Genomic DNA, 15,223 nt, shown 5'->3' with positions numbered 1-15,223 from the left:
AAAATAAATTAAAAATTACTGCATTATATATATGTACAATATTTTCTTAATCCATTCTTCAGTCGACGGGCATCTAGGTTGTTTCCAGGTTCTGACTATGACAAATAGTGCTGCTATGAGCATAGTTGAGCACGTATCTTTGTGGTATGATTGAGCATTCCTTGGGTATATGCCCAAGAGTGGAATAGCTGGGTCTTGAGGTAGGTCGATTCCAAATTTTCTGAGAAACTGCCATACTGATTTCCACAGTGGTTGTACAAGTTTGCATTCCCACCAACAGTGGAGGAGTGTTCCCTTTGCTCTGCATAATCTCCAACACTGACTGTCATTAGTGTTTTTGATCTTAGCCATTCTGATAGGTGTAAGGTGGTATCTCAGAGTCGTTTTGATTTGCATTTCTCTGATGATTAAGGATGTTGAGCATTTCTATAAATGTCTTTCAGCCATTTGTGATTGTTTGAGAATTCTCTGTTTAGCTCTTTAGCCCATTTTTTAATTGGATTGTTCAGTATTTTTATGTCCAGTTTCTTGAGTAATTAAAAATTAAAGATAAGGCATTTAATCATTAGGGTGGAGTCCCATGAGTAGATCCTCATAACTTTATGGTGGCAGAGACTAACAGACACAGGAGGGAGAAAAAAATAATTACAAAATCATAAGGAATTGTAGCAGGAATCTTAAATGGTCTTATTAATAAAATCAAACCTGATGCCAGGTATTGGGGTGAATGCTAGAAGATCAAAGTAGCAGAACAAGCCACAGCTACCTCACCTTCTCAATTCCTCAGCTGATCTTGTTTCCTCAGACTGGAAGCATCTGAGTCCTCCTCATCCAGAATAAATCTCATCTGAACTGCGCTGCTCAAAAGCCTAAAAGCTTAACCAGGTTCTACTTCCTGGTCCTCACACCTTATATACCTTTCTGCTTCCTGCCATCACTTCCTGGGATTAAAGGCTCTTGTTACCATGCCTGGCTGTTTCCAGTGTGGCCTTGAACTCACAGAGATCCAGGCAGATCTCTGCCTCTGGAATGCTAGGATTAAAAGCGTGTGTGCCACCATTTTCTGGCCTCTATATCTAGTGGCTGTTCTGTTCTCTGACCCCAAATAAGTTTATTATGATGCACAATATTTTGGGGAACACAATATCACTACAAGGAAATAAAAATACTTTAAAAGAGCAGTTCTACAGAAATCTCATGCATTTTATAAAGTGTTTTTCCAAGTAGGAAAAGTAAAGGGTCAAATTGTGTTTTGAAATAAAGATAAGAAGTAGGCAGAGAAGTCCTAAAATGTAAAAAAACTGATCCGTTTATGGCCTCCAAAAATATTTCCACTAAATGGGGCTTCCACTGAGGACCCACACTAGTAAAATCAGTAGAAGACATGCTCCAAACACCCGCAAGTCCCTGGACCTTGTTGAAAGAGCCTTCTCAAAACTCAGAATCATCTAGTAAAATCCATGTGGCTTTTATCACCTGTCTCAGGCTGTCTTCTTTCACTAGTAAGACAGTATCATGGAGTGGATAAGTAAAACAGGCTGATTTGGGCTCAGAGTTCTGACAGGAAATCCAGCTTTTTCACTGTCAATACCAATGTGCTACAGGACCCCACATGGTGAGAGGCAGAGAATGTGTGTGTATGTTTAGACTTTTCTTACACGGGTGTCCAGACATGGCAGCTCCTCCCTGCATCCTTATCCTAACAATGTACTAAAGGCCCCATTTCTTCATGTGATTTCTGCCTTCTTAATACCTCACAGTGGGGACTCAACTCCAGCATAAGCGTCTGATAAGACAAACTATAACCAAACCAGAAACCAGCTGTAACTGTTAAAACTGGTTACAAAGAAACTCACAACTTTTCCAAGTGCAGACAGTAAGTGGCTTGGAGTCCTCCGCCACAAATGAGAGACACCAAGGAAAAGGGGGTGGAAATATTGCAAGGGCCAGAAGTAGGGAGGGACCTGGGTGAAATTGTGTCTTCTGGACATGACATGACCAATGTTCTCATGAAATCTATGGTTGCCTGCATAAGAACAAACCAGTCACATCCCCCACATCTCGGCATGGATGGGAGAGGGACTCACAAGCCTCCAGTCTTAGCAAAGAAGTTATTGATGCTTGAGAAAGCTACAAGAGGAGGGAGAGTCTGCTTTCTTTAAAATGTGACACCTCTCCCAGTGGGTCAACCATGTTCCATTGGATTTCCCGCATGAATTGGACTCATTGGGTTATATTAAAAAAAAAAAAAAAAAAGGAAGGGATGGGAGTGAGGTTAAAGCTTTGAGAGTTAGGGAGATAAGTGGTTGGTGAATATGGTCAAAATACATTTTATACATGTATGAAATCATCAAATTACTAAGTAGTATATTTTGTGAACTGGTTAAAATGGAATATGACAACCCTCTGTTTAATTTTCAAAGAGTTTTATATATAATATTAAATAATGCATATCTTTTAAACTTCTAAATATAGAGCAACAAAAAATTTAAAGCTATAAACACAAAGCCAACTTTAACATAAAATTATTTTCCTTAAACTCTCCTCTAAATGAATTGATGAGTTAATAATGCCCACTTGCACTTAGGCATCTGGCATGCTCTTGCTTTGAACTGTCAGACCATCCCACTTTGGCTCTTCCATCATTCACTTGTAATTAGGACCTGTTGACTGAGTTATTTTTTGTATTTTATCTTTGTGTGTGTGTGTGTGTGTGTGTGTGTGTTATCCTCAAAGGCCAGAAGAGGGCACTGGAGCCCCTGAAACTAGAACTGATAATTGTGAACCCTCCCCCATATAGGTACTTGGAAGCCAAGCCAGGCTCTCTACTTAACATTTCCCTGGGGTGGCATGCTCACAGTTTCAGAGGTTCAGTCCACTGTCATCATGGCTGGAGCATGGTGACATGTAAGCAGAAGTGGTGCTAGAAGGACAGCTGAGAGTCCTACATCTTGTAGGCAACAGGAAGTTGATTGACTGTCATGCTGAGGGAAGCTTGAGCAAAAGAGACCTCAACACCTGCCCTCACAGTGACACACTTCCTCTAACAAGGCCACACCTACTTCAACATGGCCACACCTTCTAGTAGTGCCAATCCCTTTGGGGGCCATTTTCTTTCAGCACTACACAGCTTAACTGCTGGCCTGCCTTTCCATCTTCCCATCTCAATCTAATCTTAGCTTTGGGGGTGAGGTATGTAAATCATCTTTGTTCATAGCTCAGCACCAAGTCAGGCTTGGAGCTGATCCCATTCTTCCTAAAACTGGGGCTTTCAGCTGTACTCCAATTCTTCAGTAACTAAGATTCTTAAGTGACATTAAAACATTTTGATAACTTGCTCTTTTCTTGTGGCTGATGCCAGACTCCTAGTCTTTCCACCGTCATTTAAAACTTACTGCCGCCTTCCTTGTGGCTGACAAATTTGACCTGAATCTGCTGCTTGGAATGTTGGAATGCTGCCCATTATTTAAACTGTTTCTACTTGACTGGGTATCCTGATCTCAAGTTGAAAACTATGTAACAGTATTTTTCCCTAACTGTCCCTCATTTCACTTTAAACTGATTCCTACATTCTCTTAAGTATATCTATTTGTACTTAAAATAATTTATAAATGTATAACCTTAATCATTGGCTCAAATGCAGCAACATACAACATACATACATACATACATACATACATACATACATACATACATACATGCATGCATAAATACACACACACACACTTTATTGATTGGCTGATTAATTGATCAATTGACTGATGAGAGATAAAATCCAGAGCTTCACCCATGTTGGTCAAGTGCTCCACGACTTAGCTAAATTCTCAACCATTATAATTCCCTTAATCCATTTTCTAGTATCCCTAACTCAGTTTGCTGCTCATAAATTTTAGTGGTCCCTGCCTAAATGGAAGTTCACTTCCCAATTCATGCGCTGTTGCTTTTGACAGTTAAATAGTACCAATAATTCCCCCAAACTTCTTGTCCAGGTTATCAATTAATTAGGCTCTGGATTGCTACTACCAAAATTCTCTGATTTCAGAACTATCTATGAGATCAGCCTCTAGTCCCTTAAACCTCATGCTTATTGAATTCTTTAATGCTTATGGAGCCTCGGTGTCTGCCTGAAATGATTTAAATATATGAATATGTTTGCATTCAGCTAAGTTCCTCTTTGGTTTTCTGCTAGTGAACACACCCCGTTCATTCCATCTCAACTGTCTACCAGCTTTCCTATGCCTCTTCTACAGCTGCACATATTTTACAATGTTATGATTCATGTTCAAGTTTCCAAAGATCCACTCTCCTTTCAGGGAACTAGCACACTGTAGTTAAACTTAATGTGAATGAGGGAACCAACCAAAACAAGCAAGGAAAGACCGCTTTGTAGAGAGATGTCAGTCCCATGGTAACTGACGCAGATGTCATTTGGACCGTGGGGAACAAAGAGGACAACAAACTCTCCAGGAGGCAGATGGGGGACTAGAACATGGAGTTTGGACCTGGATTCCATCACTCTGCTCAGGTTAACACTGACTTTAGTAGGAGACAAAAGTATTTTAAGTATCAGGAAGTTGTTAAGCTCATGGTGACGAATACAAAATTCATAAACTTGTAAAATGTGAAAGCTCAAATATCACTACAGGTGGCAATCCCAGTGAGACAATTATTGTTAATTGTCGGTTTGACAAAATCTAGAATCACCCAGAATACGGGCCTCCCGGCATACCTGTTGGGCATTATCTTGATTGCATTAACTGATATGGGAAGACCCATCTTGACTGTGAGTGAGACCTCACAGATTCCCTGGACAGAAGATCCCGGTCTGTATAAAATGGAGAAAGCATTCACAACTCTGTGCTCCTTGACTGTGGACACAATGTGCCAAGCTCTGTCAAAGTTCTGCCACTGTGACAGACAATGCCCCAGAACCGTGAGCCAAGCTCCACTTTATCCCTTGAATTTCTGTGGCAGGCATTTGTCTCTGCAACATTTAAAGTCACTAAGACACCAGTTACTAAAGTGGCTGAGGCAGGAGAATCACCAGTACACAAGACCAGCCTGGGAAACTTAGGGAAATTCTGTCTCCAAATTCACAAAAACAAAAAGAATAACTCAGTGGTAGAGAGATTAACAACATGTGTGAGCCGGGCAGTGGTGGCGCACGCCTTTAATCCCAGCACTCGGGAGGCAGAGGTGGGCGGATCTCTGTGAGTTCGAGGCCAGCCTGGTCTCCAAAGCAAGTTCCAGGAAAGGCACAAAGCTACACAGAGAAACCCTGTCTCAAAAAACCAAAATAAAAAAAGAACATGTGTGAAGCCATAGGTTCAATCCTCAGAACTAGAAAAAAAAAAAAATCAGTGGCAACAAATACAGTAGCTTGTGTTCTTTGTGGTAATAATCTGGTTTTGTTAATTTTTGAGAAAAGTTCTACAAATAAGCAAACCTGAATAATCAGGGTTTGTCTTTTGGTCCATTTCTTCATGGAAATAGCACACCGTAATTAAATGATGTTAAATAAAAGATTAGTTAGTTCAATGCACAGTCCATCCCATCAACTTTCCCTCAACCCACCATTACACTGTGTATGTAGCCAAGGGCCTGATGAAGACTTCCCTCTTTGTCACATGGAATAGTAAAGATACTTGTATGGTTGAAAGTAAAATGAACATGTGTTATGGAATAATCTTTTGGTACACTGTGAAGATGATGTGTCTTTGCCAAGGTGCCTTTAGATTTGTTTAATAAAAAGCTGGATGGCCATTAGTTAGGTAGGAGGTAGAGGAGGAAGAGCCAAACTGAGAGGACTCTGGAAAGAAGAGGGACAGAGTCAGGAAGTCTAAGGAGTCCACCAGCCAGATGCAAAGCAGCATGAAAAATACATAGATGAGGCAAATGAGCATTGTCGGGGCAGCACATAAATTAATAAAAATGGATTAACTTAAGTTATAAGAGATAGCTAAAAAAACAAGCCTAAGCTAACATTAAGTTTCTGTGTGGTTATTTGGGAGCACCTGCTGGGACACAAAGAAACTCTGCCTACAAATATTTTTACTTTGTCACCAAAGACGTTCCTAAGCAAGAGCCACTATCTCACCACCAGTGTATAGCAGTGACTGAGGACACAGCCGCTGACACGGGGGTAGCTGCCTTTTGGCTTTAGCTGCTGCTCAGGACTAGCATGTTTTACCCACCCTTTCCTTGAACCATGAGTGCAAATGTCAATAAGGTGAGAAATAAGTTCTGAGAATTACTGAAAACCCTGGTTTGCTCTTATAGGTCCTCTACAAGTGTTTTTGGGAACCCAGGCCCTGCAGAAACCTGTAGAACATACCTTAAAGCTGCTGGTCTCTATAAATATACACTAGGAGAGGTTCAGCAGAAGTGGAAAAGCAAGCCCAGGTAAGTGAGAACTTCTCAGAAGAATGCATGGGACTTGGTGGTGAAGTTTGGATGAGAGACAGAAATAAAGAGCGGCCAATCACAGTAAAGATGGAAATACAGACTACCTGCTGGCAAACAGAAACAAAAGGCTACAAGATGGATCAACAAGGACTCTGCTTACATGTGACTGTAGAGAGACTGAAATAAAAAGGATCATTTTTCTAAACCAAGAGGGCTGTATGCACCTGTAATTCCAGGGCTTGGGAAAATGAGCCAGTAGAATGAGTTCAATGCCAGCCTGGGGCCTTGCATAACACTCTCTCAAAACATAGAGAAATAAAAATTATAATTTTCTGAAATGAAGAGTCACAAGGAGCAACTGTTTGTTCAGAAGCCACAGTTCTGAGTGTATAAGATCCAGCTTTTTCCCCCCTGCAGATTTCTTGCTGATGTCTAAATTGATAAATTGCAATTACAAATCTAGAAACATGTTTAAACAGATGCTTCACTAAATTCCTGCTTAGTCTGAATAGCAGGTTCTACCTACAATGGAGCCTGAGACTGGGGGAGGAAAAAAAGGTGACGTATTTGATATGAGCATGGGGTTCGTGACATCAATGACTAACTTAGCTGGCACACTGGCATATCTCACTGGAAACATGGCATCTTGACAAAGCTGTCTGAAGTCATCTGCTACTCCTAGAGCAGATCCAGTTCTCTGGACACCACACTCCTGGGAGGGAGTCCCATGGGCCATTGGTTTCCCCACCCATGTTATCACATTAGTTTTTCTCCTTTCTGTCCAGTCACATTTACACATGGTTATCCATGCTTCAATCATGCCAGCCTGTACAACAAAGGTCCATAAGACCCGCAAGGGCCTGAGTGGCAGGAACTGATCTCTCAAGTCTGTGGCTTCGATGTTATGTTCAAGTGTGTAGTGTCAGAACGAACTAAATTAGTAAATACTAGCTGTGCCTACTACAGAATCAACCGCTGGCTTAGTGGGTAGAAATCTTCCCTTTTTTTTCCTTCAAAATGTGATGTGTGTTGAGAATATCCACTAAAATGAACAGAGCTGGGGTTGTTTTTGTCCTCTGTTTTCACATTCTTTATATAAAACACCACTGGAGAGGTCAGTATCCTGACCACAGCTGAAATGTCTTAATTCACACAGATATACAGATTTCAAAGGAAATTTTGTCAAACACGTAGTTTACTATAGGTTACAAAATCCAAGAAGATAAAATCCATGGGCACAAAGTTTCAGTCCGAGGATGCAGCCCAGTGGATAGAAAGCTTGCCTATTGTGGATGGGCACTGGGTCCAGTCCTCAGCCACATACACCCACACGGTGGTGCATGCCTTGAATTACAGCATGGAGTAAAAGCAAGAGGACTGGAAATTCAAGGTCATTCTCAGCTATATAGCTAGTTTGAGGCCAGCCTACATGAGCCCTTGTCTCAAAATTTAAAAAGTAAATGATCCCAAATATTTAAATGTAACAAAGAATGGTACCTGGAAATAATTGTAGAATAGAGATGCTAATTTTGGAGGGAGCATAATCAGATTAAATGCCGTTAACTTAAGTGTTTGATACATTTTAGTTTCTGAAATACTTAAAAATTCAAGTTTTTAACTATCTTAGCATACACACACACACACACACACACACACACACACACACACACACACCACATTTCTTTTTTCACTGTGTTAACTAAGAAAGACATATGCTTAAATAAATAGATGATATTTCTCTGTATTGATCCTGCGTTCTTATTCATACAACTAGGAGGCAAAATTGCAAATCTTAGGACTGCCTCTTCCCTAACTAGTACAGTATCATTCAAGTTGAAGTTTAATACTGAGGACTCACCTGAAGTACCACAGATGGTACCCTGCACAGAACAAAACTGACCTGTTGGAGGCTCGCTTGTGCAGTATGTGCATCTACATGATTAGATTATAGTGGAGCACATCCTCTCTAAGCGATTGTTCTGACTTTAATCAGGCTTAATCAGGAAGAAGAGCAAAAATGAGCCCTAAGATCAAAGTGAGCAGCAGGTGAGTCAGCCAAGTGAGCAAAAGAGCGTGCTTCTAAAGTGGGAAGCAAAAGAATCTTTTGGCACCGAGTAATAGAGTCATCAAAATGAAAAGAATATTTAAAATTGCCTAATTGACCCTTTCAGAAGATTTCTCACAACACGCAATCTCAATTATCTGTGATGAGGGTCTCTGCATAATGTATTTTCAGAAAATATGGACTCAAATGAGTTCTTTCTTATTTTTACTTTATTTTTATTTTGTTTGTACAAGTGTCTTGCAAACATGTATGTCTGCGCACCATATGTATGCAGTACCCATGGGTCCAGGAGAAGGCATCAGATCCCCTGTGACTGGAGTTACAGACTGTTGTGAGCTAGTGAAGGGGTGCTGGGAATTGAACCCAGATCCACTGCAAGAGCAGCTAGTATGCTTAAGTGCTGCTATCTCTCCAGTCCCTCAAATTTGTTCTTTATATTGAGCCAAAGTATAAAGCCTTCTGCAGATGGGAGGAGAGAGGTAGCTCTGTCCCACTGGGCTGGATAACACAAGGCTACTGTTTCTACCACCTGACTGTCCTCTAAGCCAGTGGTTCCCTGATTTGGGTTGCTCTGCAGTCATCAAGGAAGACTGAGTGTACACCAGCAAAGTTCTGATCCTCCTTGTCTCAGATGTTACTTGGATGTTGGAAATTGTAATGTCTCTCCCATACAACCAGAGTTGAGAATCATCATATTTGGAGAATTTTCTAGCTCACAATAGGTTTGATCCCTTCACAGAATAAATCCTTCCTTCTTTCTTAGTTGTTCCTCACGAGACATAATTTCCAGATGCCCTTACCTTACTTATCCTGAATGTTAGCCACAGTGTAAATTTATTTTTTTTAATCCTTATGTGTATGGGTGTTTTTACTGCATGTGTGTCTGGAATTGGAGATGTCATCGTGAGCCTCCATGTTGATGCTGGTAATTGAACCATGGTCTTCCGGAAGAACAATGTGTATTGCTTATCATCTCTCCCACAATTGGCATGTTATCCAGAGGACTTACCATCGGGAAATAACTTTTCATTCTTTGCTGTCTGAATTAAGCTCATGGTAAAATAACTAGACAGCACTTGGGAGACTACAATCAGTTTATTCTTAAAATCCTTTTCATGTGAATCAGCGCTGAGCCATGAATCCTTAAACACAAACAGTGAAGTGTATTTTCTGATTTGCTTTTATCCCACATAACTTTCATCTTTTAGGCTACTTTCATTCATTCCTGTCTTATTAATTTCTAAATTAATCGCTCTTTGGTGTTTCTATATATGCAATAACCTAGGGCTAGTATTAGTTTAAAGCAAATAGCATCCTTACCTTGAGCACAGACTCTGAAGGACACCAAAACACTCAGGAATCAAAACAATGACATTTCAATGCAATCATTTAAAACTTAAAAATCAATTCAAATAAAATCTAGAGTAAGCAAAATTATCAAAATTGTAAATGTAACCTTTCTTTGCTCGTTTCATGACCTGGTACTATCATGCAATGGAAGAGTTGTTTCAAAGCAGCACAAGCTAGGCCCATCTGACCTCTGGACATGTCTTAGTGAGTCTATTGGGCTAACAATGACATAAGACCTATGGACAAAACAGTGTTTCATAGCACTATCTTGATTTCTGTTTTCAATTTTTTTGTTCCTTTTTCCATTTGGTCCATAATATATGAAGATATTTTGGTATGTGTATGAAGTGCACACATTTTCCCTTTTGCTTAGCACTTCAATAAGGTAACTTGTGGTACTAAAACTACAATTTTCCACACTCCCAGATTCATTATTTGTTAATTAACACCCACAACAAATGCTGGCAAGGATGTGAGGAGAGAACCCTCATTCACTCTTGGATTGCAAACTGGTGTGGCCACTATGGAAATCAGTGTGAAGAAGTCTCAAAAGGCTACAAGTAAATCTACCCTATGACCCAGCTATATCACTCCTTGGCATATGGCCATGGGACTCAGCATCCCACTCCACAGACACTTGCTCATCCATGGTCATTGCTGCTCTATTCACAATAGCTGTGAAATGAAAACAACCTAAATGTCCTCCAACCAACAAGTGGGTCATGAAAATGTGGTGCATAGAAACCTAGAATACTACTCAGCTTTAGAGAAAAATGAAATCATGAAATTTTCAGGTAAGTGGATAGAACTGAAAATTATTATACTGAGTGAAGTCAGCCCAACACAGAGAGACCAAAGTTTTCTCTGATTTGTTCTCTTCGACTTGTTGTCATGTTTTCTTATTTGTGGTTCCCAGCTCAAAATCTTCAGATGTGAGTATATAAACTGGAGTAGCTACAGAAACCAGGAAAGTAAAAGGAAACATGGGGTGGGGGGAGGATCTAGGTAGTGGAGTAGCAGGATATAGGTGATAGAGAGGAGGAAATGGGGGGGGACTTGAGTTTGGGAGATAGAGGAAGGACATTACAGAAGGAAAGGGAAGAGGGAAATTACAGAAGGAAAGGGGGGATGAAGAGAAAATAGCACTAAGAATGCTGAAAATAGACATAAGGAAATATTAATTTATACTGACCTAAAATTACATATAATACATGTAAGCATATGCATGTATATATGAAGTTATACTGCGTTGGGTGACAATCTAACAGAAACTCCTGTACCAGGCATGAGAAATCTCCTTTTGAGTGGCTGGTCAGAGTAGTCCAAGAATATAGGATATTACTGTTGCCCATGGCTGCCCCAGAGAAGATGAAAGTAAGTTCCTATTGCTAAATATTCCACATACTAAGTCCACAGGACTTAGAGTAATTGGTCTTGGTCTAATCCATAAGCCTCCTCCCAACGACTAGCTTTTATAGGACCAGAAGATGCAATGAAAGCTACCCAGCTATGACACCCATGAACCACAGCAATGGCCCCTACAGCAAGATATCCCTAAAAGAGCAACAGTGGCATTCATACATGGGTGGAAGCCAACAGCTCTCTACCTGGACTTAAAACTCAGTAAACAGAAGGGAAATAATGTCTAGTACTAGAAACCTAGCCAATTACTGAGGGCTAGTGAGGCTATGGATCATAGAGGAGAACACACTACTGCCACTTCCCTAGACCATAATAATTCCTAGCTGCATGTAAAAACATATTCTTATACCCTCAAGTAAATGTAACTCTCACCCCTCATCAAAGAAGCTTCTCTTCGCAGAAAACAGAGACCATCACAGAAAACCACAACTAGTCATGGGATGCCCAGCCCTGTTGGGTTCATCTATAACAAAACTCCTATACTAAAGTCTTAAGACACATTTCAGAAGAGGAGGAAAACCAGAAAGTCTCCTGCAAAATCATGCCCCCTTAGAAATGACCAGGAAGCTCCATCCATAAAGCTTCAACCAAAGCTATGGCTCTGAAACAAAATCCGAACAATGACAACACCAGTTGACTTGCTGTGGTGGTTTGGATGAGAATGGCCTCCATAAGTGCATGTGTTTGAAAGTCTGGTCTCAAGTTGGTGGAACTGTTTGATAAGGATTAGGAGGTGTGGTCTTATTGGAGAAGGTGTGTCACACTGGGGGTGGGTTTTAAGGCTTTAAAGGCCCACACCATTCTACTTAGCTCTCATTCTCTGCCTTGTGACTATGGATCAGATGTAAACTCTCACCTACTGCCCCAGTAACATGCCTGCCTGCTGCATGGCCCCCTCCATGATGATCATGGACTTAACTCACCCTCTGAAACTGTAAGCAAGCCTCAATTAAATGCTTTCTCTTATAAATTGCCTTGGTCACGGGGTCTCTTCACAGCAATAGAGCAGGAACTAAGAGTGATAAATGTAGCACAGCTCACCTTAGAGCCAGTGTTGAAGAAACATACAAAACACCCTACTACCCTGTGGTATTGTGTTCCCTGAAATATTGTGTGTTCCCCGAAATAAACATATCTGGGGTCAGAGAACAGACAGCCACTAGAACAAAGCCAAAAATGGTGGCTAGAAAAATGGGAAGAGTAAGCCATAACTGAAGTTGGGTGGTGGTGGTGCATGCCTTTAATCCCAGCACTTGGGAGGCAGAGCTAGCCGGGATCTCTGAGTTCAAGGCCACTTTAGAAACAGCTAGGCATGGTGGCCCACGCCTTTAATCCCTTTAAACCCAACCTTTAATCCCAGGGAGTGGGGGCAGAAAGAGAAAGGTATATAAGGCGTGAGGACCAGGAACTAAAGGCGTAAAGCATGTAGTTAGTTAAGCATTTGGTTGGTTAAGCGTTCAGGCTTTGGAGCAACACAGTTAGGCTGAGATTCATGTGGAGGAGGACTCAGAAGCTTCCAGCCTGAGGAAACAGGATCACCTGAGGAACTGGCAAGGTGAGATAGCTATGGTTTGTTCTGCTTCTCTGATCTTCCAGCAATCACCCCAATAACTGGCCTCGGATTTGATTTTATTAACAAGTACCTTTAAGATTCCTACTACACTACCCACCACAACAGAAGTACCCAGATTTGGCCAATGTAGACATGGAGGTTAACAACATGCAGCAAATCTGCTCCAGTGCCAGTGAAGTTCATGCTGCTCAGAGCAAACTGTGGTTCCTCAAAGGCTATATGGGATTTGCCAATATTCCAAATCAAAGTATACAAAAAAGTCAGTGAGGGTTGGAAAGATGGCTCAGCAGTTAAGAGCACTGACTGTTCTTCAAGAGGACCCAGGTTCAATTCCCAGCACCCATGTGGCAGCTCACAACTATCTGTAAATCCAGCTCCAAAGGACCTGACACCCATGGCAAAACACCAATGTACACAAAATAAAAAATAAAAATAAATCAGTGAAAAGAGGATTTGAGTTCATCTTGTGGTAGTAGGTAAATCTGGACTGGGAAAGTCAACATTAATCAACTCATTGTTCCTCACAGCTTTGTATTCTCCAAAGTATCCAAGGCCTTCTCAGTACAGTACAGTACAGTAAAAAATACTGTACAGGTGAAGTAATCCAAAGTTTTAATCAAAGGAGGTGGTGTTCAGTTGCTGCTGACCACAGATGATATCCCAGGGTTTGAAGATACAGTGAGTAATAGTAATAGTAATTCTCAATGCCTGATAACAGGGTGCAGTGTTGTTTATACTTCATTGCTCTTTCAGGACATGGACTTAAACCACTGGATGCTGAGTTTACAAAACTCTTGGATGAAAAAGTGAATCTCATCCCACTAATTGCCAGAGCAGACACACTCACACTGGAAGAATGCCAACAGTTTAAAAATCAGACAATAAAAGAAACCAAGGACATCACATTAAAGTACATAAATTTCCAGAAACAGATAATGAAAAAGAAATTAAGACTGGCTAAAAAAACATCAGATACCATTTACCTCTTACTGTGATAGGTAGTAATTATATCATCAAAGCCAATGCCAAGAGAGTCAGAGGAAGACAGTGCCCTTGGGGTGTGGCTGAAGTTAAAAATGGTGAAGATTGTGATTTTACAGTTCTAAAAAATACATTGATAAGAACACACATGTCAAATGTTACTAATGATGTACACTATGAGCAGCAAAAAACTAGCAGGGGTGACTTACAATGGAGCAACAAGAATAAAGCAGAACCTTACTACGAGCCCTCTAGCACAGACAGAAGAAGAAAGAAGGAAACAGGTAGCCAAGATGAAGAAGATGGAGATGAAGCAGGTGTTTGAGATGAAGGTCGAAGAAAATTTTCAAAACCTGAAGAACTCAGAAACAGAGCTCCAGCCAGGAGCAAATGAGAAAGAATTTAGACGTACATCAGTTTGAAATCAAAAACGCAACCTGGGACCCAGCAACATCTTTTAGAGCAACAGAACTCTTCAAGAACGTTGGAAAAGAATAAGAAGGAAGGCAAGATCTCTTAAACTCTTAAAACCAGATATGTCTTAGTTGCCAATATGCCAATATTCAGGGTTTGCTGAATCCATTTGACCAGTTTGCACCAATGTTATCCATATAATGATGGATTTAATGGCATGACAAAAATTAGTCTTTGTTATTGTTCTTAAAGGAGATTAAAATGCCTTGGATTGTCTAAGGTGTTGTATACTTAGACATTAACAGCTCTAAGTACCTTTCTACATTTTCTTGTTTTTAATTAAAAAGATCTCTTAAATTTAATACAAGAAAACATTTTACTGTGGTATAATTATATTCTGATAGTTTGATTGTTTATAGAATATTCTAAAATAAAAGGACTCTGGAAGGTTTTCATTGATATAGTGCCATAATATATGGTACAAACTACACTTCTCTGTGATAATTATAATACAGAGGTTTCATTCAACACAGTAGTTCCTTTTTTTTGACACTTCCATTATTTGAAAGTACACATGGAAAAAAATCTATGTACTTACAGTGCAGCTAGGACCTTATTTAACAGTCTTTCCTGCTGTGTTTGTTTGTTTGTTGTTTGTTTGTGGTTATATATATATGTGTGTATGTGTGTGTGTGTCTGTGTGTATGTGTGTGTATGAGTGTGTGTGTGTCTGTTTGTGTATGGGTGGGTGTGTGTGTATGTGTGTGTGTGTGTGTGTATGGGTATGTGTGTGTCTGTCTGTCTGTCTGTGAGTGTGTATGAGTGTGTGTGTGTGTGTGTAGGTGTGTGTGTGTGTATGTGTATGAGTGGGTGTGTGTGTGTATGAGTGGGTGTGTATGTGTGTGTATGAGTGTGTGTGTGTGTATGAGTGGGGGGGGGGGGGGTGTATGAGTGGGTGTGTGTGTATGTGTGTGTGTGTATGAGTGGGTGGGTGGGTGTGTGTATGTGTGTGT

The 15,223-nt window shown here is 40.5% G+C and overlaps 1 pseudogene; it reads left to right on the top strand.

Moving 5' to 3' along the window:
* Nucleotides 1–5,309: 5,309 nt before the first annotated feature.
* On the top strand, nt 5,310–14,316 carry LOC118596730 (annotated as a pseudogene).
* The last annotated feature ends 907 nt before the right edge of the window (nt 14,317–15,223 follow it).

This window comes from Onychomys torridus, chromosome 16, assembly GCF_903995425.1.
Source record: "Onychomys torridus chromosome 16, mOncTor1.1, whole genome shotgun sequence".
In the NCBI taxonomy this organism is placed as follows: Eukaryota; Metazoa; Chordata; class Mammalia; order Rodentia; family Cricetidae; genus Onychomys; species Onychomys torridus.
This window is presented reverse-complemented; position numbering and strand designations above follow the sequence as displayed.